This window comes from Canis aureus, chromosome 16 (genome assembly GCF_053574225.1).
Source record: "Canis aureus isolate CA01 chromosome 16, VMU_Caureus_v.1.0, whole genome shotgun sequence".
NCBI classification, from domain to species: domain Eukaryota; kingdom Metazoa; phylum Chordata; class Mammalia; order Carnivora; family Canidae; genus Canis; species Canis aureus.
In genome coordinates, this window is record NC_135626.1 from 26046425 (window position 1) to 26074274 (window position 27850).

The 27850-nt window shown below is 35.2% G+C and overlaps 1 long non-coding RNA gene across 1 annotated transcript in view; it reads left to right on the forward strand.

The window, feature by feature from the left end:
- Positions 1-27850, forward strand: part of LOC144286233 (uncharacterized) — a 218370-nt gene that overhangs the window by 24275 nt on the left and 166245 nt on the right. Inside the window, exons 2-3 of the long non-coding RNA XR_013354295.1 lie at positions 9621-9717; positions 18692-18825. This is a non-coding gene — a long non-coding RNA (uncharacterized LOC144286233). The remainder of the gene's footprint in view (positions 1-9620; positions 9718-18691; positions 18826-27850) is intronic.

Genomic DNA, 27850 nt, shown 5'->3' on the forward strand with positions numbered 1-27850 from the left:
TTCATGAAGTTAGCTGGAAACCTAAGAAAATCCTCAAAAGTTGAGATCATACAATCCACGTTGTACGTTTTGGAAACCTTAAAGAGATGGCAACCGTGAAAGTGTTTTTGTAAGCTGTGAAATACTGTACAAACAGTGGTGTGGTGGGCGTTATTATTTATCGACATTTGAGAAAAACGAGGAGTTAATGTGGATGAAAATTTAAGCAATGCCATACTGGGTGGTCAACACATACTTTCTGAATAAATAAGAAGATCCAAAGTAACGTGTTCAATTTCATAATGAGAACAACTGATAAGCAGATTTGAAAATTTAAAAGGGAAATTCATATCTACCTTGTGGATGGTGTGGGCAAATAGGAAGCCTAATTCGGTAATGAAGAAGGAGAATGTTTAGAAGGAGGCTTCCCACTGCCCCCTCTATCTGCCCAACCTTGGGCATTAAAATTCCTGCCTTGAATATCATTCGGTTTCAAAAACATTAAGTGTCAACAACGTACAACACTTTATGTTAATTTCTTGCTCATGAAGAGTAGATGTTCTAGTATAAATAAAATAGTTCCTGCCCTCCAGCAGCTTACAAATACATTTGAGAAAATGGCAAATACATACTAACTATAATATAATGTTTTAAGTATGGCAATAGAAGCAGTATCAGAATTGTAGAGCACGGGGAATAATTTTATTTGTAAAGAGGAAAGGGTAAGAAATGGAGAAGAATTTCTTTAGGAGATAATATTCTTTGAAAGATTAATAGGATTTCATTAAGTTAGAAAGGCATTCCAGGCAAACGACTGAAAGAAAGTGCTCCAGAGTAGAAATATAAGTGAGAACCAAAATCCAAGAGACAAAAATTGAATATGAGGGTGACCAAGTAATGGTTAAAGTTTTAACTGTTTGAGCCATAGAAGAGAAGTCATCATCTACAATCACAATCCATTTTTTAAACGTAATATTCTTGGGCAGATCGTTCATTACATTTCATTCCACTGTTAATTCCAAAAAGTGTCAACATAAATACATGTGTTTTGCTGGGCATTTTGCAAAGGAAATGAAAAAGATAAGAAACTGATCCTTTCAGAGTTTAAATTTAAACTAATACAGTTTTGGGGCCATCATATGGTGCTTTTTTTAAAAAAAATTCATATCTCAATTTGAATCCTAAAATGGGCTTAAAGGCATTATTGCCTATAATAAATTGCATCAAAAATTATATAGCTAAATACATATATTTAGGAGTCAAACTCTTATTCTAACTCAAATCGTGTTTGAGAGCTATCAGTTTTATTTTTAAACAGCATGAGTCATACAATGGAGCTAACTTTTCTCACTGTATCGCTCCAGCATATATTTTGCTTAGTTTCATCTTTTCCCAGTGCATTCTTATAGCTCCCTACCAGAGAGGTGGCATATATTTTACTCACTTTTCTGTCACATCTAACTGCTTGCTAATTAGTCTGGTTGAAATATCTTTCCAAACCTATCCTTACTACTAGTTAATCAACCTAAGTAGTCACTTTTGAGTGTTGCATTGTAAGACATACTATCCTTGCCACATTCCCAGATTCTACTGGCTTAGATCCAGAGTTTGAGACTGGAAATTCAATCAGAACCATGCTTTTCTATGGAATTTGACCTTATATTATTTTTTAACACATACAGTCCAACAGAAACAAACAGCCATGAAAAGGAACTTCATATATTATGCACATAGCAAGCTGTTAGGTAAATATGCCATATTATGCCAAGTATATAGCTGCTAGGTCTCTCATGCAGGAGATTCACTTTGTATTTTTGCTGTTAGAAGATATAAGTCTCTCCATCTGAATTTTCTCCATCTGACTACAGCTGAGTAATGCTAAAGCAGGTGGTCTTGTCTAGGGGTCCTTTGGAGAAGATGGTTCTGGAGGATGGGAACGAAACTCTGGGCTTTTTTTTCAGTCTTTTTATATTTCCTATGTTCCACAAAGGTCAAACTACTTTTAAAAAAGGAAATTAAATGTTAAAAACCAGCACTAAAATGAAATCACTCTATTTTCTCACCTAACCCCACAAAGGCAGGGTGTTTGGAGTTCATATCTCCCTATTTCCACTAAGCAGTGGATTCCAATTTAGGATTTTAAAAAAATGTCTCTGACTATTTCATAAGGTGTAATTCTTCAGAAGAGGATATAATGTTGGTATTTCTTATTTAAGAAGTAATGAATTAGGTAATAATGAACTTGATACTTTGATTTCTAACTCACAATTGAATTTTTCATGATTTCCTTTACCAATTACAACATATGTGTAAGTACATTTAGTATATGTGTGATTCTATCTTTAAACACATACCTATATTAAGGAAGCAATCTGGTTATTTATAGGTGCTAATCCTGAAAGTCCTCATTGGCATGACAATATACATTGCTTTGTAACACCTCCTTTAGTCTCCAAATAGAATAAACTCTCTTTGATTAGAGCATATGGTTTCAGATACATACAGTGTAAATGGGAAGACTGATGTGACAAAATTCATGTGTAGGGAGAACACAACGACCATGTTTATAATACGTGAGAGGCAGCACAACATTATGGTTAAGCACACTGGCTACAGATTGAGACGGCTGTGCTTGAATTCAGGCCCTACCACCTATTGCTATACAATCTTTCTTTGCCCCAATTGTTTTATCTTTAGGGGAGATTACAATAGTACCTATGATAAATCAGGTAGTGTTATTAATTATAATTAATATATCATCAATACAATTATGATGTTAATTAATATGATATGAAAATTCCTTTGTACTGTATGTGACATGTAGTAGAGCTCCAAAATGGTAGTTACTATTATTTGCATAATACCATTTGCTTTACAAAGTGTTCTCACTGGCATCTCACTCAGTCTAATAATCTCATTCCTATCATGCAGCCTAGTGTAATTGTTAAAAGAATAGATTCTGGAATCAGACTGCTTAGGATGGAAACCTAGCTTCCCCATTTACTAACAACCTTCATTTTAAAGATGAAAAAACTCTTTTAAAGAGGCAAGTGATTACTCAAAGGCAATTAACTAAAAAGTAGTAAAGCTATAAACAGAAAAAAAAAACTCTACCTACTGTTACACACTATTATATGTTGACTTCAGAAAACATGCAAGTGTATGCATTAAGTTTAGTGTTAGGCACTAATGACATAAAAAGAAAGTAGGTAGATCTTCTATACAGACACAAATGATCTCAATGTAATATACTAAATAGAGATTTGCAGAGATCATTATGGGATCACAAAGAAAAGGATTTTAAATTCAACCTTGGACCTCAGGATCAAATGATGCCTGAATTGGGTTCTTAAGAGATGAGTAAGAGTGAGCCAAGCAAAGATCCATGGGAAGTGCAATCCAAGTAGAGGGAACATAATGAGAAAAAAGGCACCAAAAATATAAAATAACATATGTGTGTATGTAATAATAAAAAAAAATCCAGTATTACTAGAGCATAAAATTCTAAATAGAGAGATGCAGAAGATAAGATTGGGCAATAAGGGACCAGAGGTCTTGCATGCATATTAAAGAAATACTGAAATTTTAAGCAGGAAGTTGTAGGTGAATTTTTCTGGGGGCAATATAGATGACAGATTTAGAAGATAAGATTAGAGAGAGGCAGGAAGCCTAGCTAGGAGGCAGGATATGAGGCAGATTTGAATTAGAGTATCAGTAGAAGTTTGTCCTTAGGCTATGTCTGTAAGGGTATTGACAGAACTTGGAAAAAAGCGAAACTTTTAAAAACATTTGCAATGGTGATACCTTTAAAACACACCATTATATCACCAATTTTATCGTTTTTTTAAATGACTTTTCTAATTTGATAGTTTACTTGTCTATCATTATGATATCATGTATATCTTTCATCCTATACACACTATATAAATATGTTAATGTCACTCCTTAAACTAGATTGCAAGGAAAAGTAAATTCTGATTACAATAAAACTTAGTATCAGTTAATAACATGGTTAATAACAGAATTTAGTAAATTTGGGGCACCTGGGTGGCTCAGTGGTTGAGTGTCTGCCTTCAACTCAGGTCGTGATCCTGGGATTCTGGGTCAGAATGCTGCATCAGGCTTCCTGTAGGGAACCTGCTTCTGCCTCTGCCCATGTCTCTGCCTCTCTCTCTGTGTTTCTCATGAATAAATAAATAAATAAATAAATAAATACATCTTTAAAAGGAAAAAGAATTTTGTAAATTTATGTAAGTAGAAATTCTTTTTTTTTTTTTTTTAAGATCTTATTTATTCATGAGAGATGCAGAGAGAGAGAGACAGAGGCAGAGACACAGGCAGAGGGAGAAGCAGGCTCCATGCAGGGAGCCCGATGTGGGACTTGATCCCAGGACTCCAGGATCATGCCCTGGGCCGGAGGAAGGCAGGCACTAAACCGCTGAGCCACCCAGGGATTCCCGCCCCCTCCTTTTTTTTAAGGATTTGTATTGTTTTTAAACATAAAATAATAATGACATCAAGAAATTTCCAGAAAGGGTAACTATACCTTTAAGAAAAGTTACTGCAACATATCTGGGAAAGAAAACCTTTTCAGAGACATGATCAAAGGATTACTCTGTTCAATTTAAAAAGCAACATGCACACCTGCTGAAATATTAGTTTCTATTAATGTTTACATGGTACTAGACTCTAGTATTTTTCTTACAGCTCTTCTATAGGATGGGAAGTTGACCAAAGGTTTTTTTCTTTATACCTTTTGAAAATTCCACTTTTGTCTAGAGACTGAAACTTCTTTTGCCCCTCTCTTTTGTTCTATTGTATACATCGGTGGATTTTAATTTATGTGACTCACCATTGATGCAACTTGTGAAAAGTTCAGCATAACTGGTAATTAAATGAAGGCATTTTGGAAAACATTACAACTTTTGTGTTAATGGGTGTAACCCAAAAGATGGGCCTGGTGAATATTCTCTTTTATGTATTATGACTCCACCACATTAAAACCAGATGGTAAGTAAACACTAAATATACTTTAAAGTGCAAGGTATTATCAGGCAGAAATCATTGATCTTATACCTAACATGTTAACAATGATTAAACAATATTACCTATGAGTAAGAGAGTACTGCACTCTACATAAATTGCAAATTGTTTGAGCTCATTCAAAAATATTTTCAATCTGCCTTGAACTTCTTTTTACTGGAAACAATCATTGCTGGGAACTATTATCTCTATAAAAACTAACAATGAAAATGAAGCAAAAACAAGCTGAAACGTTCCTTTACAAACTACTTCTCTTTCTATAGAGCTAGAGGGTTGGCTATTTTAAAGCATTTTTAAAGCTAAGAGAAGCTTCAGACACCCTAGATTAACATTGAAATGGACTTATCCACCTGGTTTTTAATGTGTTGATCTCCAAGACAAGAAGCTGCATGCTAATTAACACAGGTCTCATTTCAACTGAAAGTTCAAAGAAGCACACTTTGGAAGATATTACAAAATTAGAGTGACTAATTCTACCTGAGAACTATTAGGTACTTGTTTTCTTTTAAGTGTTTCATATACATTTTTTTGTTACTCAAAGGCCAACTTTCATTTTAGATGTTTTGGACTCTTAGTGGGAAGCATTCCCTGTTTATCTCTTTCTCTGTCTCTCTCTCTCTGTCTCTCTCTCTCTCTCTTTTTTTTTAACTTCCAGACTCAATACCTACCATGAAAAGAAGCCAGAAAGAAATATTACAAATGTGCAAGTCATTACTGTAAGCATTGAAAATAGAATGTTTCTACAGGTTCGGATTTAGTTCATTTATCTCCTCTGTATTTACCTAACCAACTACACCTTTGTTGACACAATGATTCACAGAGAAAAATAAGAACCCATATTTAAGCATAAAGATTGACAACAAAAAATACCACCCAGAAAAATACTGCTATTGAGTGAGATCATGAGTTAGCAGAAAGACGTATAAATGAATTGTCAACCTAATGGCTCAGGGGCCAGAGGATACTAGTTGGAGCCAAATCTCTGGTCCATCTTTAGTTCTTGTAGTTGTGAATATGAGAGAAGGGAGGAGAGGATCAGGGACTTACGATCACACTCCATGCCAGAACACATATCTTTCCTGGGTGAAAGGAAAGGTTGCATTTGTCATGTACCTAAGTTATGAGACTGGGGTGAGGTGTAGGGATACCTGAAGAATCTATAAAACCATCAAACACCAAGTTCACCCCCTGATATTTTGTATGCAACATTTTCTACAAATACATGCTTTCAATTCTTGGTTATATAGCTAGAAGTGGAATTGCTGTGTTATATGATAATTCTACAACTTTCTGAAGAACCACCAAACTGCTTTCCGTAGGAGCTGCATCATTTTATATTCATGCTACCAATTACTCCATATCCTCACCAACACTTGTTACTTTCCTTTAAAAAAAAATAGCCATCCTAGTGTGTGTGAAGTGCTATCTCATTGTGGTCTTGTTTTGCATTTCTATAATGGCAAATGATTTTGAATATCTTTTCATGTGCTTTTTGGCCATTGTCTATTCCAGACCTTTACTCATTTTGAAATTGGGTTGTTTGTCCTTTTGTTGAGTTGTAGGAGTTCATTATATATTCTGAGTACCAGACCCTTATCAGATAAATAATTTGCAAATATTTTCTCCCATTCTTTAGGTAGTCTTTTCACTTTCTTGATAGTGTCTTTTAATGTACAAAGTTTCAAATCTTGGAGAAATCCAATTTATCTATTCTTTCTTTTGTTGCCTGTGCTTTTGGTGTCATATCTAAGAATCCATTGCCAAATTCAAGGTTATAGAAATTGACACCTGAGTTTTCTTCTAAAAGCTGTATAGTTTAAGTGCTTAGATGTAGGTCTTTGATCCATATTGAGTTAATTTCTGTATATGGTATGAAATTGGAACCCAATTTCATTATTTTGCATGTGGCTATCCAGCTGTCCCAGCACTATTTGTTGAAAAGATTATTTTTCCCTCATTGAATAATCTTAGCACTCTTGTCAAAAATCAGTTGACCATGGATACATGGGATGATTTCTGAACTCTCAATTCTGTTTAATTGATCTATATGTCTATCCTTATGCCATCATGCTTTCTTAAACACACCATACAGAACAAATTGTAAATGCTTTCATAATAATACAGGATCACTAATCTTATCGTCAATTAAAATGTACTGGGTGGTAACAGTGCCACCTCAGGATACGCTGAAATAAACTTGCTGTTCAATTCCATAACATATAAGCTCAGATCGGTATTTTTAGTTACTTGTGTTTTATGTGGTTTTCTATCTTCCCCATGCTCAGAGCTATCATTTTTTTGCTATAATCAGGATGCCTAGCATAACTTATAATCTCATCTTTCTTTTCCTAATTCATTATTTTTAATGCCTCTGTGAATTCAGATAACTGAGCCTTACGCATTCAATAAACATTCTGAGTATTCACTATTTTAGTTTTTTGAGGAAGTAATATGACTCTCTTATTCTAAGATGGTATAAGCATGCTCATAATTCAACAAGCATATATGTATATAACTAATTGTAAAATAAACTGCTAAGGGCACTGATAAAGGTAAGAATAGTGTTGTGGGAGTATAAAGTAGGAAGTATTAATTTAATCCTGGGAGACAGGGAAAGATTTCACAGGGTTGGTGACACTTAAACCATACCTTGAAAGATTAATTGGATTTTGTCAGATCTTATCAGCTAGAAAAGGATAGGAAGTACATTTTAGGGGAAGAGAACATGCTATGTTCAGGGAACAATAAATATTCCAGTGTTACTATAGTCATGGTAAAAAGGAGAGGATGAGGGAGAGAGCAAGCGACAGAGGGCGGGAACAAGAAAGACATGGGGGAAGACAGAGAAAGGGAAGAAAGAGAAAGAGAGAGAGAAAGGGAATGGGAGAAGGGCAGAAAGAAGGAAAGAAACAGACATATGTATGGAAAAACACAGGGCTAAGTAAATAGCCTTGAATATTATGCTAAGGAGTTTGAACGTTTTAAAGGCAATTGGAAAGCAGTAAAGTTTTTGTTTGCATAAGTAATAGGACTAGTTCTGTTTCAGAAAAATAACTTCAGTGGTATGGAGTGTGGTGCTGGTGGTAACTCTGACCAGACAGGGTTAGGAAGTTCAGTTTTTTAAAAATATTTATTTATTTATTTTAGAGAGAGGGAACATGCACACATATGAGTTGGGGGAGGAGCAGAGGGAGAGAATCTCCAGCAGGCTCCCTACTGAGCACCGGGCCAGAGTCAGGACTCAATCTCAAAATCATGACCTAAGCCAAAATCATGAGTTGCATGCTTAACCCATTGAGCTACCCAGGCACCCCCGGAATTTAATTTTAGTTGATGTATGAGATGATGAGGAGTGGACAATGGGAATGGATTTGATTTATAAAAGTAAATCCCCTGAGTCAGAGTTTGAGGAACTTTCCTATGAGTAAAGTGCATAAGGAAGTCATACTGTATAGACTTTGTGATGCTTAACTTTTGGCTACTCTGAAAAAAGACAGGGTTCAAGACACGCTACCCCAAAATATGCATCTAATCTTGGCATATTGCATATTTTAAGCTGAAGGAATTTGAGAAACAGCATGTGCAGGAAGAACTTTCTGACCTTCCCCTGAATCAGGTCATAAAACCTTCATGTGAGAGGTGCCCTCTCTCTACCTGGAGAAAAAGAGCATCCTTATCTCTGAAGACAGATGGACACCAAGAGGTCAACAAGCAGTTTACTAAGTTTCTCCCAGTTTACTACTCTGAGCTCACACTCTTTTTGTCCTATCACATTTTCCCATGACTTTCTACTCTTCGTCACACCTACCATAAAATCACTCAGGTTTAATCACTTCTTTGGGTCTTCATTTCCTTATGAAGGCTCCTATGTCACATAAAACTTATATTAAATAAATTTGTATGCTTTTCTCTTGTTAATCCATCTTTTGTTATAGAGCTCCAGTCAAGATCTTGGAAGGGTAGGAGGAAAAACAATTTTCCCTCTCCTACAAAAGCATAAAAAAAGAGCACAGGCTTTAGAGTCATCAGAGCCCCAACTCTGGCTTTGCCATTCCCTAGCTTGCTATGGGAAACTTTCTTAATATTTTTAAGCCTTGTCATAAAGCAGACACATTACTATTTATATCACAGAATTAATGTGCAGTATTGAGATGACATGAGTGCTATTCAATAAATGTCAGTTTTCTTATTTTCCTTCCTCTTCTAGGTTCTTAACTATATTTTTGATGGTTGAGGTTGTCATCTAAGCGTCCTTAAGATTTAGTATTATTATAATATTTTTAGGTAATTGTTAAGGGTTGATGAGAAAATAATGACCCTGACTCTTCCCTTTGAACTCAACAAAACTATTTCCCAAATTATTCACTTTAGGGGTGTCAGGATGGTTCAATTGGTTAAGCATCCGACTCTTGATGTCAGCTCAGGTCATGATCTCAGGCTTGTGAGATCAAGCCTAGGATTAAGATTCTCTCTCTCCCTCTGCCTCTGCCTCTGTCCCCCCTCTAAAAAATTCAAATGTTTCACTTCAGTATTAGAACTACATTATTTAATGTGCACACCATTACTGTCTTTGGTTTATACTGCTTTTCTGTTTGCAGTGTCTTTCCTCTATCTCTTCCAATTTGCTAGTCTACCCTATAAGACTCAACTGAAATATCAGTTACTTCAGGAAGGCTCTCTTCCCCTCTACCTCAGGTAAGGTTTGCCCTCTCTGTATTCCCATATTACCATATATTACAACGTACTAAATGCAAGGATAGAATCACTGTGTTGTAATCATCTATCTGTATATTGGTATCCCCCCATACACTACATAAAAGGGTAAGAACTGTGTATTATAGACTATGTTGGTGTTTCCTTGGTTCCTTTCCAGGGCTTAGTACATACTAGACATTTAATGAATATTTATTGAAGGAAGAAAAAAAACCCAAAATTTAAAAAATCACCCATTCCAAGTGCTTACAAATTATATCCATTTTCCTGTCTTAAATCTTTCATGTCCTACTTACCAGACTATGTTTGTCTTTGGAGAAGCAGCTATCGTCACTTTGAATGAACTGATCTTAGAATTAAAAAAAACTCTGCATTGGGATCCCTGGGTGGCACAGTGGTTTGGCACCTGCCTTTGGCCCAGGGCGCGATCCTGGAAACCCGGGATCGAATCCCACGTCGGGCTCCCGGTGCATGGAGCCTGCTTCTCCCTCTGCCTGTATCTCTGCCTCTCTCTCTCTCTCTCTGTGACTATCATAAATAAATAAAAAATTAAAAAAAAAACAAAACTCTGCATTATAGTCTGGTTCCATCACTTTTAGCTGTGAAATGTTGGGCAAGTCATTGAATCCCTTTGCCCTTGCTTTTTCATGTGCAGAATAAGAATAATGTGTTTGTAATAAGAGTTAAGTGAAATAAGATAATAAAAGAACCTTACATAATATCTGTGGCATACTGAGTCTTCATCATTTATTACTTATAATTTTCTTTTAAAATTTTAAGTTAGAATATAGCAGGAAATGAAAAAAAACTTTTTAAGAAAAATTGGAGTCTTTCATGCAATTAACTAGATTACTCCAATCATCCAGAGAACTCTGTAAAACTGCTTTTATTTTAGGCTCTACTGTTATCACTAGCACCAGAATGAACCTGTTAACAAAAATAAAACAAAGTAAAACACCTCAGCCTCAAAGTCATTGCCAGTCATAAATAACTTGAAAGTTATTTAAATTAAGATATATTGCCTCTATAATGGGGTGCTATCTATAAATCAGGAAGAAAAACAAACAAATAAAAGACCCATTAATGTGAAATGCTGACAAATCTGTGTTTTCAAAGGCCCTGCAATTGGTATTTTCAGAAGCTCTAATAAAATACACATTCATTTTGTCTTCCAAACCTCACAACTAAAAGAATATGCTGAAAACTTTGGGGATAAGTCTGAATGTAGTAAATTTAGATGTGGATGCTTGCAGACTCAAGGCAAGTTTTCACCTTCAAAAAAAAAAAAAAGTGTCTGGTTTTTAGTGAATGAACTGTAGTCCTCTAGGCATCAGAGAGCTTTTAGCATCTTTCTTACAAATTCGGAGGCTTTAGAAAGGATGCATTAGTGTGATGCTGCCATCTACAGCCGGAATTCTCCAAATGCTTCAATAAAATAGTGAAAAATAACAATTTTAAGTCTGTCCAGTCAACATATATTCTAAGTTGCTTCACTGAATAAGGAGGTACTCATTAGTTCCAAAAGTATTTTTGGCTGAGATTTCCTCTGATTACCAAACAAACCCATTTTGGTTTCATTTCGGGAGAAATCTCAAATGATACTTTCATTTCATATGATTTTTTCTGAATTTCATAGGCACACATTTCTATCACTACAAAATCTTTTAAAAAGAATTATGTTTGGGATGCCTGGGTGGCTCAGTGGTTGAGCATCTGCCTTCGACTCAGGGCGTGATCCCGGAGACCCGGGATCGAGTCCCACATCTGGCTCCCTGCATGGAGCCTGCTTCTCCCTCTGCCTATGTCTCTGCCTCTCTGTGTGTCTCTCATGAATAAATAAATAAATTTTTTTTAAAGAATTATGTTTGTCTCTAATGATGATGGGAATTCACTTCAGAGTGAAGTTATAAAATAGTCAGATAGAGGCAGGTGATTCAGTCCATGGAAGTGTGGATGCCAGAATTTACCAGTATTGCTCCCTGACGACTTCGCTTGGGTTTTCCCCTTTCCTTCCTTTTTTGACAGCAAATAGAAAGAAGTTAAAATGACAGCAGAGGGCGTCAGTCTTTTTTTCCTAAAAAACAATGCTGCATTATTAAGTAGCTTCCAACTAATATATAAATCTCATTTATACAACACAGAATGTTCCCAGAAATAAACAATTTTACAAAAATGAAAATCATGCCCACTATTTCCAAGTTTGTTATTTCTCAACTAATTATTGATCTCTGTTAACTGTCCCACATTTTTCTCTGAATTTTTAAGTCTCATTATGAGTCAAATTATTTTCCTCAAGCTAGGTTTGTTTTTCACATATTTCAATGCTCATTTAAAGACAAGATGACAAATAACAATGTTCCTAATCTCTCTAAAATATCGTAATGAGTTATTATGATATATGAGTTACTACCCTTATAGTGTTTCTATGTATTTTAATTTTTTTAAAAGGTTTATTTATTCATGGGAGAGAGAGAGAGAGCGAGAGAGCACTTGCTTACGTGCATGCACAGCAGGGGGAAAGGGCAGAAGGAGAGAGAGAGAGAGGGAGATCTCAAGTAGACTTCCTGCTGAGCACAGAGCCTGACACAGGGCTCCATCTCATGACCTTAAGATCATGACTTAAGCCCTAATCAAGAGTCAGATGCCTAACTGACTGAGCCATCCAGGTGCCCCATCTGTGTATTTCAGATTTAGAGTTCAACTGGCTTTCCAAATGTGGATAAGGATATCACAGAAAATTTATAGGTTAAATAAAAAATATTAGTTTGTTGGGACACCTGGGTGGCTCAGTGGTTGAGCGTCTGCCTTTGGCTCAGGGCGTGATCCCGGGTTCCGGGCTTGAGTTCCACATCGGGCTCTCTGCATGGAGCCTGCTTCTCCCTCTGCCTATGTCTCTGCCTTCTACTGTGTCTCTCATGAATAAATAAATGAAATCTTTAAAAAAATAAAAATAAATAAAAATAAAAATATTAGTTTGTTGATGTCTTTTCTGAGGGACACAACATATATACAACTATTTTAGTTTTTCTTTATTCTGTAAACAAAAGATTTCCAAGTAGGATTGGAGAGATGGTGGATTTCAAATAAAACTGAAAATGTGCTCATAACACAGCCAATTATTTACTGACTCTGAATAGTTTAAATTCTTACAACTAAACAAGGTCTTGAGTGAAAAAAAATATAGGCATACATAATACAAAATCTAATAAATAGAAGCAAGCAATTAGTGTATTGTCTGCACATTTTCATTTTGTCTTTAAAACACACCTGTGGTGATGGTTTTACAACTTTGTGAACACACTAAACACCATTGAACTATACACTTTAAAATTGTGAATTATATCATAATAAAGCTGTTATTAAAAAATGTAAATTTTGTAAATTTTCCATAACAAAATCCTGCTAGTAAATAAAATGTGATTTTTTTCCTTGTTAGCAATATATTTAAGAGTATACAAAATGAAATAAACAAAGTAAGTTTTCACTATAGCCCAGATAAGATGATGTTCCCTATAGAGTAAGATATCTTCTGTGTTGTAGTTATGAGCATCAAATTGTAATCTCAAAGACTTTTATGCAATTCTCACTGAAAACAGTGACCATTACACTACAAAGCTTACAGCATAATTTGGCACATTGCAGTATAGTTATATTTTTAAAGGATTCTTTGTTATAACTTTCATCTGTTTTTGTTTAACTCACAAAAGGATCAAGCAAAGGTTATGCTCTCATCATGATATTTCTTTAAAGTAAATCTGAATAGAAACATGAAAGTTACCCGAGTACAGCCATACACATTTGAACTCACTGAGAGTTTTTAGAAATAAATATTGCAGGCACTCTCCATTTGGATTTTGAAAGGAGGAGTAGATAGAAGGGTCATTCTTTTCTGGAAAAATGACTTTGGATAGCATCAAAGAATCTTAGATCCTGAAGCAGTTTAGAGATAATCTGATTAAATCCGCTGCACTCCTTGATGAAGAACTAGAGACCAAAAGACTTTAGTAATTTATACAAGGTCACACAGCAAGTTAGTAAAAGAGTAAAATAGAGAATGGGTCTCTTGATTCTCTAACCGAAGGTTTTTTCATCCTTTCCTTCCTTAGACTACTATTGTTTAGGGAAAATAAAAATTTGTTAGGTGTTCTCAATTGAAAAAACATATTCATAAGTAGAGTAATCCCATGCACAGCAGGAACTTAGTAAATGTTTTTAAATTATGAGTTATTTTCTATTTATTTTTACTGCTTTTTCACACAACGGTTTTGTGAGATATTTTATAATTCATCTCATTAATGAAGAAAATTGAACATGCAGAGATTAAGGGTGGTTAAGGAAAGAGTCAAACAGCAATTACATCTTTTCAAACTCCATTGGGCCTCATAATCAGCCATCTAAATGAGCCGTGAAATGAATACTATCACATTCTGCTTGAGAGAGTGCAAATTGAAATAACCATTGTGGAAAATGGTTTCACAATTTCTATCAAAAGCCTTTAAAAAGTTTTTATATTTTAACCTAATAATTATATATCTGGGAACCAATTATATAAATATAAACTAAGATCCAGAGATGCAACTTTGAAGAGAAATATTCATTGCAATCTTAGTTAACATGATAGGAAATGGTAAATATCAATGAGGAAATGGTTAAGAACACAACAATATATCCATTGATTATCACTGTAGCTAATAAAAGAAAATTTAGACGAGTTTTACACAAATATTATGTGATAGAATATTAAGTTTAAAAAGCAGAATACAAAATCTTACATATGGTATATATTTTTTTAAAAAAACCTGTAGGGGGTGCCTGGGTGGCTCAATCGGTTAAACGTCTGCCTTGAGCTCAGGTTATGATCCCAGGGTCCTAGGATTGGGCCCTGCTTTGGGCTCCCTGCTCAGTGGGGAGTCTGCTTTTCTCTCTCCCTCTGCCCCTCCCCTCCTTGTGCTCTCTTTCTCTGTTGCTTTTTCTCTCAAATAAAATCTTTAAAAAAAAAAATACGTATACATAGGAAAATATATTGGTTGTCTAAAGGCAATAAAAATATGGGTGTTTTTTCTTAAATTCTCCAGTGTTTTAACAAAAAATATGTACTGCTTTATAGTAGAAAAATCTTTAATAGATGTTATTAAAACAAACATAAAATAAGCCAGCCAATCAAAAACTAATTCAGAAAATATAATTAGGATCTACCATTGGAATAAAGTATTTACAGGCTTTGGATTCAGAAACCTTTCCACTACACACATTATACTAATGCCATCATCTCTCATGTTGTTGCCAAGTGCATTTCTTTACAGCATCACATATGATTAATATCTAACAAAATATATAGTTCTTTGAGATTCTAAAGAACACCATTCCCTCTAGAGCTTATGAATACTTCCTTGTTTTGATTTGCTTGATCAGACTGCACCAATTAAAACCAAAGTGCACAAGCCTCCCAAACTGAGTTCAGGTGGAGAGGCTCCTCCAGCTGCTTCCGGAGAGGTTTCTTAATTCAAGGCAGTCCCTTTTTTACTGCACATGGTAAAGTTATGTGTTTTCTTTGTACTACGGCAGCATACAAACTCACACCAAAGCATGAGGGGCATGATTCCTCATTTTGCAAAATCCCCATTTAACCAAAGTTGTCGCACATAGACGTAGAAGACTAGCAAATGCCTTGAGGGCAATAGCCACCATCTAGAAGGATAATAAAAATGTTGCTTGAAACAAGAAAACAAGGTCTAATGAACTATTTAGTGAAAATGTTCTTCATTTAAAGAAGATAATTTGTTTTAAAGGGGATTTTGAAATTCCTGAGTTTCACCTTTAGAAAAATTCTCCCTGTTGCTTACACTTGAAAATAATAAGGCCAGATAGAAGAAACTTTTAGTTCTCTGTCAGAGTGATTCATGTCCCAACAGAAGAACCTTTCCTGACTGGATCTCAATAAGACAACCATGAAGGCAAACTGACAACCTGGGTTTCTGCTGTCAAAGATTTGCACATCAATCAATGAGACTCCATATGGCATCTGTTTTCAGTGATCATGTCACTTGCCATCAACATCACATTAAATCCTTGCAGTGAAAATGGGTTCTTTCCCCCCATATTCACAAGCAGATGATCTCTGATTTCATCCTCAGGCCTCTCATGGTGGGAAGAAAACAGTACAACAGTGTCTCCTGCTGCCTATTAGTATGGTGACATGTGTGCATGGGAGAGACTCTTCCTAATGAAAAGGAATGAAGACTTAATCCTGGCAGTACTGACTTCATTCCAGTGTATACTTCCTCTACATTCAATTCAACAAGGTTTTGACTTTCCATTGTTCATTTCAAAGTGTAAGAATACCATTAACTTCTGATATTAGAACTCTCCTATTATTAATCAATTTCTCAAATTCTTCTAATTTTTCACACATTCACTCCCATACTTGCCTGCTCAGCACTCTTACCCTTACCTTGCAAAAGTGATACAAGATAGCTAGATAAATTTGGAGAACAGTTTTACCAACAGAAGGATCTGAATTTTAGATGCCAGAGAGAAAATTACTGGTGTCAGGATATAACCTTATTGTTTCACAAGTTTGACATAACATTCAATGGGAAATCATTCTGGATGAGTGCCACTAAAACCCACACGAATACAAGCTGGCTTTCTGGTATTATTTCAGATCCTTGATGGAGGAAAAATGCATGTCTGGGAGCAATCACACTCAAGCATATATCTTCCTCTGATGCAATTTTGTGAATCCAAAGTGATAAAAAGAAGTTGTGACTTTTGACATTACTGAATAAATTCTGAGGTACTGTTTGAATCAATCAGGTTACTTCTTCCCCTGAAATAAATCCAGTATGTTTACACTCTTACCATATGTTAAAAGAATGCATTTGGAAGTCTCATGATGAGTTAATTTATTTTTTAAAAGGCAGTAGGGGATGGTGGGAGAGCTTATGTAGAAAATCGCCCCAACTCTTTTTTTTTTCCCTTCAGATTTCCAGTCACATTTCTAATTTTGAAGATCTGTTCCTGGGGAATAGCTAGTTTTTATTGCCTCTTGTTTGGGGAGAACTTGACCAGCAAGGTGGCACCCATTTGAGATGCAGAAGTACCTGCCTTTGAGTACAATGATAGTATGCTCCATATGTGTTCAGAATTACCTGAGAAAGGCCAATTACCTTTTCTAGTCCCACAGTTGCTACTGAAGTAGTTAGGGTGTAAAGACAAAATCATGGTATATGAATAATTCCTGTTCCTGAGGATTAAAATAGCCCCTGCTCTATTCAGATCTATAGCACTTCTTGTCTTTTTGGTTCTTTTTTTTTAATTTAAATTCAATTTGCGAACATATAGAATAATACCCAGTGCTCTTTGGGCTAATCACCAAAGCTCAATATTTCCTACTTGTTCCAGAAGTGCATACCTCACTTCCAAAACAGGACTAATTTACAGGTATTTGCACATTCCTTCAGCTCAAAGTATACTCTGAAATAGTCTCTTCTGCCTTTGCCTTAGAAATCACAGTAACAACATTAGCAAACTTTAAAGAGTGTTATGGAATCAATTTGCTAATATTTGTGTGGCCCTTCAGTAATATAAAGCATTAAATATTGCAGTGGATAGCAACTTAATAAGATAATTAATCAACCATTTCTAACTTGAAACTGTGTAAGTATGGACATGTTTTACTTCTGAATATTTTATTCTTTCTTTCTTTTATTGGCTTAAGCGTACTACTGAATGTTCAGATGACTCAACTGGAGTGAAAGAAAAAAGACATTTTTAGTTTGAATAAGAATTTACCTTACCATTTAGCCAGCAACATTTTCTTTCAGTACATAGAATGTTTTTTTTCATCTTCACATGCCATTTTTTTATGCCCTGAGTAGAAAGACTGTTAAAAGTAAACACCTGATGTAATCTCTAGTTAGGAGAGCATTTGATCACTGACTTTGCTATACGTTTGAATCAGGACACCCTTTAAGAATACAACCAGTCCCTCCCAGGGTGGAAAGTGACTACACAGTTGTGATGTATACACAGTTAAACCTTCTATTATGTGTCCTCTTAATAATGGTATTTACTTTTGTAGTGTGTACTGTCTCCTGATCTCTGAGCTCATACTTATTATAATCCTCTCTAAATAAATAACATTAAAGTTCTGATCCCCATAGACATGCTTGGTGAAGACCATTTCCCTCCATTTTTCTAGGACTCTAAGACCTAAGCATACACTGAGAATCTACAATTATTTAGAGTAAAAATTAGAGTGGAATAACAATTAGGAGCCATGAAACTCTCCTAAAATGTTTGTTTTTTAAAAAATATATTTTTTATTTATTAACTTCAGAGAGAGAGAGAGAGAGAGAGCACAAGTGAATGAGCTGGAGGGAGGGGCAGAGGAGAAGCAGGTCCCCCCCTGAGCAGAGAGCCCAATGTGGGGCTCAATCCCAGCACCCTGAGATCCTGACCTGAGCCGAAGACAGATGCTTAACCTACTGAGCCACCCAAGCGCCTCTAAACTCTCCTAAAATGTTTAAATGAATTTACTGATCATTTTTTTCTGATATGATGTAGTGTTCAAACCATAAATAAGTCTTAACTTAAACTGTATCAAAGACAGAAAAGCAGAAGACAAATGAAACAATAATTTCAAATCAATAATAGAAAAAATAGAGAAAATTATTAGAAATAAAGATATTTAAATAAAAATTATTAAGTCTCATTTACCTTGGTGAATATTAGATTTAATGCTATCATTACTATAATATCACTCTTAAAAGAATTCCTTTTATTTTGTATCCTCAATGCTTAACACATGCCTGGAACAATGAAAGCACTTAATAGATATTTGAAAAGTAAGTGAGAGAATGAATGAATGAATGAATGAATGGCCAATGTACTCTAAACATACAGTGCAGTTTATGCATTAGCCTATACCTTACCACTGATGTTCATTTTACAGGTGTATCTCAAATAAAGCTGTAGGAGGCAAATATAAAGAATCAGCAAACACCTTTAACCTGGACTCCTTGAAACTAATCTTGGATTCATCTGAGAGGGTTTGGTTGAAGAAGTCATTATGGAAGGGAGGAAAAGGTAAAATCTCAAGTATTTGGAAGGCTCTGAATAGGTTCTTAGGTTGAAGTTAGCAAACTTTATTGCCAGAAACTCCTCCACTTTTTTTTTAAGATATCTTCTAATAGTATTTCACGAATTTCATTCGGCTCTATACTACATACAAATATTTATGAATAAAGGATCATATTATGTCTCTAAAGTATATTTGATTTTTAAAGCCATAACTACAGGGTAAAAAGCACAGGGAAGCTGATCTTCTTGCTGAGAGGGAACACATTGAGAGTTCTCTTTGAGATCAGGGTCAAGACTGCCCCTAAAAGTGTGTTTATTGAGGGCGGTACAGAAAAGCTTGGCATATGTTATCAATTTGGGAACAAGTACATGTATCTACATTGGCATCAGGCAATTTGTTAGACCCAGAGGCAGGATTCTAAGTGATGTACTAACAAGGCAAAAATAAGAAAACCGTTTAAAAAGCACATCATTAGATTCAGAATAAAAACACTACCCCAAGTAGTTTATACATAAAACACACCACCTTGTGGAATGAAAGATAAATGCTTTATTATGTTCTGCCATTTGTGAATGATGTCATCACTGTGATTACATGAAGAAAAAACTTAACTCCAGATGCTTACCACTTTCTCTCTCTGGTAGCTCTAGTATTCATAAGTTAGTATAATTTTTGTTCAATTCAATTGTATAAAAACACATTGCCTTTTCTCAATAATACGGGTGGATGTGCATACTGGTTTATCTTATTACTCTATCCAATTTTTGCTAATATGTTTTCCTATATGATTTGTTCGTTTAGTATAGCGATTGAAAGCTTTACCTAGATAACTAGAATAGACTTCTAGCAACCTCTATTCTGTTAGTTTCTAAGTGGGATCAGAGATTATTTCTAAAGCTTTATTTATTTATTTATTTTTTAATTTTTTTTTAATTTATTTATGATAGTTACACAGAGAGAGAGAGAGAGACAGAGACACAGGCAGAGAGAGAAGCAGGCTCCATGCACCAGGAGCCCGATGTGGGATTCGATCCCGGGTCTCCAGGATCACGCCCTGGGCCAAAGGCAGGCGCCAAACTGCTGCGCCACCCAGGGATCCCCTTCTAAAGCTTTATTAAACTTGTTTGCATTTAAGCAAAGATAATTACTTCCTACCTACATGATGAGAGGTACCCACAAATTAATGTGGAAAGGAATAAGTGGATAATTCCTGTTTGTTAACCTTTATATAATAAATAACTACCTCAAGCCTCACTATCCCCAAAACACTTTGGAATTTATAAGCTGTGTGGTTTAATATCTTCATTTTTAAAATTAAGAAAATGAATTTTAGAAAGGTTAAGTGGATCACCCAAAGTTACACTATCAGTTAATGACTGCACTAAGACCTAAATCCCAGGCCTTTTACACTAGCTAGTGCATTCTCTTCTTTTTTAAGATTTTATTTATTTATTTGAGAGAAAGAGCATGAGAGAGCACAAGGGGGGGCGGAGGGGAGGGAGGCGAGGGAGAGGAAGAATCAGGCTACCCTCTGAGCAGAGAGCCCAACATGGGGCTCAATCCCAAGACCATGGGACCATGACCTGAGCCAAAGACAGACACTTAACCGACTGAGCCACCCAGGCGCCCCTCTAGTGCATTTTCTACTATGTGACATAATACTGCTTAGAGGTAGAATGAATTTTAAATGGGCTTTCCAGACAGCAAAATTCATTATGCTCAGCAACTATGCTACTTATTCAAACGCTATCAATTTCTTGTTATTTTTATATCTCATGTCTTAAAAGTAATGGTAAAGTTTCACATTGGTGCAAATAAAGCTATTTTATATACTTCCTAGTAGCAATTAAAAAAAAAAAACCCATGCATTTTACTTTGACATTTGCTTTGTTGTATGTGTAGTTTTAAAACCAGGATAATGGAAACACTTCTGATTTTTCCATTAGCTATAAAAGCAATGTATTTGCTTCAAGATGAGAAAACATTGTGGATATTTAATCTGTTGCACATACAAATTCTGCCAGATGCTTGGCTGATGCACATTACATGAGTTTGATGACAGCTATCTTGCAATTTCTAATTGAAAGAGCTTTAAGTAATTGTGCAAAAGCCATGTTCAGTGTGTGTAGCAGTGAAGAAGCCCAGATACTGGAGAGGAATCTTTCACTGGAGCTGTTAATAGAATCCAAATTCCAGTTTGTAAAGCAGCCAGCTGCAACACACTTGTGCTATACCATATGAAGAACAACAGATGAATTTGATACAAATGATTTATGAAAGCAGAAATCTGCTATTTAAAATTCACACTAGTTCATTTAAAGAAACACATACACATCTTTGCTTTTGGACCATTACTTTGAAACAAGAACAAGCAATTTAGGTAAAAACTCTTTGGCATCCTAAAAATGTGCACTGTTGGGCACATATAACTTCCTTCTTTTGAAGTCTTTAAGATGTACATATTTGTAAGTAAGGGAAGAAAAGGATCGTGTTAAATATCTCTTACTAAATTTGGCCTGGACTAGCTTATGTCATCACTAACTCTTTCTCCTCTTTCTATTTCTTCATAGCTGTGGACAAGTTAAAGCAGTGATTTTCAAATTACAGACTTTGACCCACTCATTAGATTCTAACCAGATTTTTAAGAAATGAAATGGAAATTGCATCAAAGATGTATTGCACATAGTGAGGATAACTACTTTTAAGTTTTATGATAAAATGCATTTATTTAAAAACCATATGAGTCATGGTTTTAAAATTTTGAAAGGCACTGATTTAGAGTAAAACAATAAAAAAAAAAACAATTACGAAAATTCTTGCTAATTTTCTTCAACATTTTGTGCATGTCTCTTCTTCTTTGATTTCCTCCTTGATAACCCTTGACTGTTTTATCACTAGTTATCATATCTTGGAATTTATTTTCTACACTGAAAGCTTTGCAGAAGGAAGGATTATGTATATTAACAGATAAAAATATATGAACACATGCATTAGTATTCTAACATATACTAATATTATGTGCTAATAGATAATTAAGGGACATGTAGCCAAACGTCCCTAGCAATCAGCTTATTTGTAGTAAATAATTAATTAGGAGTCAGGACATCTAAATATTATTTCTATAATTGTCAGGAGACCTTGTACAATGTCCTACTGTGGTTTAATTTCCTAGTGTATTTTTTGAGAATAATTCTTCTGCTAAATTACTTTCCAGAACCCTTGGAAAATTAGTATTAGCAGACTAATAATACTGTAGGCTACTCTGAGCAAAATGTAGGATAAATATATGGATGGAGAGACTTGATAGAATAGTAATTTTAAGACCCCTTTTAACCCTTTTCATTGCATATTTTCTTTCTGATTGTTGTTTATATCATTAAAAATATTTCTCTTAGGTAAAAGGTTTTACTTCATTACAATTACAATCTAAAAGGCTTTTTGTAGAATATAGAGCATTACAATCTAAAAGGCTTTTTGTAGAATACAGAGCAAGACTTAGAGAGTTTGGTATAATTTTAAGGCCCAGAAAAGAGCTCTGAACAGATGTGACTTAAGAGATGCTTGTAATAAATAATTAAATCACAGTGAAGGATGAGGGACAGATGAAGAGTTAAAATATTATGAGGAGCTGGAAACAGACTCTACTGACCTTAAAATAAACACCATGAACTCAATCAGGAATATAAATAAGAGAAGAAACATAATGAGGTGGGGTTAAAGTATGCTAGGTTGTAAATAGGTAGAAAAATGTTGATTTATAGTTTGATATGTATATGAAAGTAATGCTGATTTTTATGACACAAGGTTTTACTGATTTCTTTCTAACTTCCCTTAGTTGGATGTTTCATTGTTAGGCACTAAAGGCTCTTGCATCAAAATATTAGCAAAAAATACATTTTTGCTAATATTAAGCTAGAAAGATAATGTATCAACCTACTTACCCAAGACAAATCAGGCTTTCCTCTAAGACCCTCATCAAGAGCGTTCAAGTTAAAAGTGGCTCCTGAATTTGGTTCCATCAACATAATGGCACAATCAACATGGAGATATGACAAAAATGTTATGACAGCCCATGCATTCCCCAGGAGAAAGACTGACTCTAGTAGCAAGCTCCACATCTAAATTGGAGCTTGTGCTTAGACAAGATATGGATATCAGATTTCGTAACTGGAAAAATTCCATCAACCACCCCCCTAATTACCTTCTCCATACAAGACTTAACATCAAGTGGCAAGAAAAACTCCCCATAGAGAAAGATTTATCCATTACCTCTTTATAGGAGGCAAAGGTCATGAAACGTTAGTTTCCATGGGGCAGGCCATCATAGGCAGGATCTGAGCTTCAGTAACAACTTTTTCGACAATGGAGTTAGAAGTGAGGCATAAGGACAATTGAGAACACAGCCAGAATATACTCAATATTACAGTAAAAAAGTTGAGAAAAGATCAACAGAAAATGTTTGATGCTCATTTTGAAAAAAATGAAGCTGCCAGAAGACTAAGATACTGGTGAGAAGATGAGCCACATACAAAAAATCAGATCAACAGAGGTGGTATTTCAAATGTAAAATCTTTACATATGGTGATGGCCTTGTTTTAGTTCATTATGTACCTTGAATAAAGTGGACAGAACTTGGGCTTTGGAATTATGTAGACCATTAGTTCTCAGTCCAGATATTCCACTTGCTATATGTTTAATGATGGGCAAGTCGATTAACCTCTCTTAGCTTTGAGTTCTGAAATGAAAAAATAATACTTGCATATTAAGTGCTTAGCACTTAATGGCACATAATGGGAGATTTAAATAAGATCTATTTGTTGCTATTAATAGGGAAGATATATTTATTTCTGTAGATCTGTTCTTGCCCGTGATTTCCCTTGTGATCAATAGAACATATTTTTGAGTAGTCTGAGCAGAGTCTGAAGGCACCATCTGTAGCAGTTGGAATCACTCATTAACTTCAATAAACTGAGTCAACCCAATCTCACTGTGGTTGGTACTCTTGAGAGCTATCATAGTTGGCAAAGGATTATTCTATATTTCATAACATTTTTGCTAGGGGAGGTATTTAAAGTAGGTGGGCTAAAATTACTTTGTCGTGATATGTGGCCAAATTATGGTAATGATTAATTTGTAAGTGCCTTGCACATTATTAAATGTTCACAATAATGATGATGATAAGTAACATTTAATTCACATTTCTGGACTCTATCTACTATATCATTCTCTCCCTGAAGCTTTGAGTAAAGCTTACATATATGTAGAAATTGTGTCTAAAGGAAACAAGAATTATTAAACAAAACAAAACAAAACATTCTTGACTGTATACATCTAAATGAGCAGTGCTCCCTGCAAAAAAGTTCCCTTGGGAAGCTATACAAACATTCTAACAATCCTGCCGTTGCTCAAAACATTTTTGAAACTGCTCTTCTACAACTGCCTTATGACCCAGTTTATGAGCCCTATGAAAAAGTCAGACTCATTAATTTATAGTCACGCATAATTTTTTCACCTCTGATAATATTACCTTGCTTGATTACCCATCTTGGCTCTGAGTGATTTTGCTGCTTCCAAAATAAAATCCAACCTCAAATGATGAATATCTGCCACTATCTAGGGCATTAGGGGGGAATATATTGCATATTCTGAAGGCAATCCCAAAGAGAGTTCCAGAATTCCAAATGTCAGAATAACATTGTCCATGGCAATGAGCTTGCTGAGAATAACTCTCCTCTGAATAGAAAGATGTGGTGGGTTTTTTTTTCTTTTTAAGACCATTTCATTCACTAGTGATTGAGTTCTAACTATTGCCAATGTGTTTTTTCATTCATTCACTCAACAAGTATTTATTGAGTACCTACTATGTGATAGGCTTTGGGCTGTGGATCCAGCAGTGAATAGGACAGACATGGCTACTACTCTTCAACTAGTCAGGAAGACAAAGATTAAAGAAGCAATTGCATAAAGAGTGGTGTAATTGGAACATATTTCAGGGAGATCTAAGTTAATCTAGGGACTAGGATTAACTCTCCTGAGAAAATGTCTTTAAAGTTGAGATTTGAAAGATGACTAGGAGTGTTCCAGGTAGACAATAGCATGTAAAAGCCTGGATGGGGCAAGGATGCATGATGTTACAGGAACCAAAATTCAGTGTGGTTAAAAGTGTTTGGGAAACTAGCAAGAGAAGACTGGCAGAGTCCAGAACATGTAAGACTAATAAATCATATGGCAGAGTTCAGAATTGTACATATATTGAAGAATTAATATGCAAATCTGGTGGCAGAATGGATTGGTGAGTAGAAACACTTGAGGTAAGGAGAGCATTTAATTGGTTATTATAAAAATTAGGAGAGAATGAGTAGTAGAAATGGAGAAAAGTACATGGATTTGAGAAATGCTTAGGAGGTAAAAAGTAACAGGAACTGAAGTTTTATTGGATGTCACAGGTAAGGAAAGGGGAGAATTAAGAATGATTATCAGGTTGTTGGTTTAGAAATTATATATATTATGGTGCCACTCATTGAGCAGGGGACAAAGGATCTCTAATCAATTGGTAGAGGAAAGGTGATTAGTTCACTTTTGGTTATGCTATGTTTGAGGTCCTAGAGAGGTAGTCAAGTAAAAATGTTGAGTAGGCATTTGGACATATGAGTGTGTGTCTCAGAAAATGAGTGGGAAATATCAGAGAGAGTGACAGAACATGAGAGACTCTAACTCTGGGAAACAAACAGGGGGTAGTGGAAGGGGAGGTGGGTGGGGGGATGGGGTGACTGGGAGACAGGCACGGATGGGGGCACTTGACAGGATGAGCACTGGGTGTTATACTGTATGTTGGCAAATCAAACTCCAATAAAAAAAATACCAAAAAAAAGAGTGTGTCTCAGAACAAAGATTGAGCTTGGAATTAGAGATTTTTGAATCATCAATAACAGAAATTAATTAGGTCATTTAAGGTGAGTATTTAGAGTGAAAAGAGCCCAAGGCTGGGAAAGACCCTGAGATATGCCAATATTTAAGAACAGTGCAGGAGAAGAGATGCCCACAGAAGAAACTGAGAAGCACACTAGAGTGGAAAGGAAAAGATCAGGAGAGTGTGGTGGCATGGAGACCAAAAAAAGAGCATTTTTATTTATTTATTTATTTATTTATTTATTTATTTAATTTATTTTTTTTAAAAAGAGCATTTTTAAAAACAGATGTTAACTTGTCAAATGTTGTGAAGAAGTCAAGTTTAGAATTGAAGTAAGGCTAGATTCAGGCTAGATTCAGAGGATATAAATTATAGATGATCCATGGTACAGTGGAAATTGCTTATTTAATAAGTTGTGAGATGGGGGCACCTGGGTGGCTCAGTCAGTTAAGCATCTACCTTTGGCTTGGGTATGATCCCAGAGTCCCAGAATTGAACCCCATGTCAGGCTCCCTGCTGAGCAGGGAGTCTGTTTCTGCCCCTCCCACTGCTTCGTCTCTCACTCACTTACTCACTCTCAAATAAATAAATGGAATTTTAAAAAATTAAAAAAATAAGTTATGAGAGGAACCTGGGAATTGGCCAATGGGTACTTCATTGAAAAAGATTAACTTAGGGAATCATAAGCAAAGTTTACTTTAACATTATTTTAACCTAAAACATGTATTTATTTGCATGCATTTATTTTCCAATCTTTTGATATAGGGCCTAAAACTTTCTTTGAGCATAATCTGTTTATTGGATTTCTTTGAGTATGTTCTGTTATGAGACTATGTTTATTGGAATCAGCTTCAGTTTTCTTGTGTAGACCATATCCATAACTGCATTGCCTATGATTCCTTGTTTGGTTTATTTAAACTAAGTCAAGAACTTAAAGGTCCTCACGGAGAGGATTCTAAGAAGGTAGATTAAGAAGCACAGTAGTAGCTTCTATCCTACTCCTCAGCCTAGTGGTAGGTAGCAGTTTCTGCATTCCAGAAAGGTAGCTATCCATGTCTTCCATTTCCAGCTTGCAGGAGACAAAGTAGCAAAAAGAACTCTGTCCACAAAATATCAGGGATCTGTGTACTGGTTGTTAATTACCAGTCCTAATCTCAGAGGTACAAAGAGGTGGGTGACCCTTGTTGTTGCAGCTCCCCAATTATTACAAGCTCCACCCCTTCAGCTTAAATACTTTCTAGGATATTTGAAAAGATGATGATGATTATTATTATTATTATTATTCTCCCTTCATTTTTATTTTTCCCCTTTTGGAAGCCAAACATTAAAAACTAGGACATTCAAAAGCAACTGCATATACAAGGGAAATTAGAAAGTCATCATATGCCTAGGAAAAGGTGCAGGCTAAGAAAAGACCTGAAAAGACCTTATGTTTATGCCTCAGGCTGATCCTTGGCACAGAGACACCCATAGCAATAAAATAACAACCATAATCAAAAACAAAACTCAGAAAATCCTAGGGAAGAAGAAGAATCTGATCTCCAGAGTTACCACATTATTAGGGTCAAGTGTCCAGTTTTCAACAACAACAAACACAAGGATACAAAGAAACATGAAATAATGATCAATTCAACTTACTAAAAAAATAAGTTAACAGAAACGATCTCGGAAAAGAAGACCTGATGGTGGATCTACTAGACAAAGATTTCAAAACAGATGCCTTAAAAATGCTCAAAGAACTAAATGAAAATGTGGAAAAGAAAGCACTCTGTGAAAATATTAATAGAGAGATAGAAAACTTAGAAACTAAAAAGAAATTCTGGAGCTGAAAAGTACAATAACTGAAGTGAAAAATTCCCTAGAAGGATTTTAATGGTAGATTTGAGCCAACAAAAGAAAGAAACAGTAATCTTGAAGATAGGACAATGGAAATTAATTGAATCTGAGGAACAGAAACTAAAAAGACAGAAGAAAAGTGAACAGAATCTAAATGGCCTGTGTGATATAATCGAGTGGACCAACATATGCATCATGAGAATCCCAGAAAGAGAAGAGAGAAAGAAAGTGGTAAAGTATTTGGCTAATGGCTAAAAAGTTTCCAAATTTGATGAAAGACATAA